Genomic DNA, 2,022 nt, shown 5'->3' with positions numbered 1-2,022 from the left:
ACAAGTGCGGTTAAATAGGCAGTATTTCCTAAAAAAATGACAAAAAGGCAGGCAAGTACAAAAATGTCCCGTTTAGGCATTTATAGGCATGTTTAGGCAAATGCCTAAAGTTCCGGGCCCTAGTGATCAAGCTTTGCACCGTGCAAGAAACAGTAGTGTGCATTTATGAACAACATGAACTGTGTGCAAAAAGTGGCAATGATCTTGCTCCTTGCGGCTGGTACAGAACAGAAAACATATGCATTTTCATGTCCACACAACCTTTATTTTTTGCACAACTCTTGCAAGCACGCCAGGAGCGCTTTCTCACGTTCTGCACCTTGTTCCTGCAATTCAATGTGTTTTTGCCGGTACTGCTCCTCCCCTTTCATATGCTTATCGATACTAAGGCGTAGCTGTCGCTGCTCCTGAACGAGCTGCGCAAGTAGGTTGTTGTTAGACTTTTGCCTCCTCCTTTGCTGGGGCCCTGGTGTGCTTGGGCTTCCAGCATTTTCTTGCGCAGGTTCCACTGTGTCGTTTTCTATTGTGTTACTGGCTGACAGAACAGTGTCACAGGCATCAATGCCTGCTGAGGCACCCATGGTCAAGTCTTCAATTTGTTCTTCTTCCACGGTGGTGGCTCCATGTGGCTCCTCATTTCCACTTACGTGGCCGCTCTCCATCCGATGAATGATCTGAAATGAAAATAAAGTTTCATCACAGCATTCTTTTGCGGGAGCAAGCTTGATCTTAACTATATACTGTCGAAAGGCCGAGATGTAGTGCTACATAATATTGCAACAAATAGTATTGATATTCACTTTCAAAGTCCTTGGTCAATGTTGTACAATGCTAGAAGCTTGCACATAAACATACTCCACAGCACCATGGATTTCTCACTAGTTAAAATTCCACTGCTTAACATCTGTAATTCCTCACAAAAGGCAATTCAGAGGTACCATATATCTCGCTACAACATTCATACTATCCAAGATGTGCAAACTCACCTCTTCCACACTAACGCAGTCGCTTTCCATCATTTCTTCCTGGCTGTTCATTGGCAGGGAGTTTAAAAATCTGTGAATGTCCCAATAATATGGCCAGGTGATCTGCCCCTGTCCGGTGCCTTTTTTTTTGTTGATGTCTCTGGAACAGCAAAGGTTACATAAAAATGAGCTACTTATGTCTGCACATCATTTATTTTCACTGTTATCTGCTTTTTGTATGCACAGCAATCAGCATGCCTGTCTAGAGCACTGTGCTGCAAAACAGTGAAATTTTTTACTGCTGCTCCATACATGACTGGTACAGTGCACTTGTCATTGCAAATGCTACGGCTACGTGTATTCGGTCTAGCCCCAGCAATCTCTCTTTAACCGAGTGCCTGTTCACTTTGTGCGACAGCGCGGTGTTCACGCCTTCAAAGCAAACGTCCTGACAACTGTAGCCCACTACCCTCTGTAATGACCTGGGGCAGGAAGGGTCATGAAATAAAGAATGTGGAGTGAAAGCACATGACCGACGTAAGAGAAGTCAATACATCTGGCGCCAGCTAATAAGCCTGAGCCGCTGTACAAGTCTCCTAGGTAAGATAATATCCGAAGTCAACCAGGACTGCCTTGTAGCAAAACAACCAGTTTTTGTGGTGAACTGCATGGGCGCGGACCATGCAGTCGATAAAAAAAGAGCGGCCCTCGGCGAACGTTATCCACAGCGGCGTTTACAACACCACGAAGCGTGCTTGCAGCATTGCCTAGACTTTTTTTTTTGTACGCCGATGTAGCACTAAAATCGAATATTAGAATTATACTCACCTGTATTAGTTTGCCAGGTTTTCTATCTTTGTTTTGGTTTCCTTGACAGTTTTGTAAATTCCAGCGTCGAGCAGCTTTTCAACGATCACCTGATACACTTTTAAATTGCGTTTTGCCCTTCTTAAGTCTTGCAGATGGTCTTCCCAAAGCTTTATAAGGGCGAACGTCTCACTCGGCGTCCAATGCGCCCTCTCCTTTCCTCTTGGGTCCGCTGCCGCAACCGTAGCCA

The 2,022-nt window shown here is 44.9% G+C and overlaps 1 pseudogene; it reads right to left on the bottom strand.

The window, feature by feature from the left end:
* Window positions 1-263: 263 nt before the first annotated feature.
* LOC149356861 (uncharacterized) overlaps window positions 264-2,022 on the bottom strand; it is a 1,760-nt pseudogene continuing 1 nt past the window's right edge.

The sequence above is a fragment of the Amblyomma mixtum genome, chromosome 3 (assembly GCF_055824585.1).
Source record: "Amblyomma mixtum isolate Tamu chromosome 3, ASM5582458v1, whole genome shotgun sequence".
Lineage (NCBI taxonomy): Eukaryota > Metazoa > Arthropoda > Arachnida > Ixodida > Ixodidae > Amblyomma > Amblyomma mixtum.
Note: the sequence above shows the minus strand (reverse complement) of the source record. Positions and strands in the feature narration are given on the sequence as shown.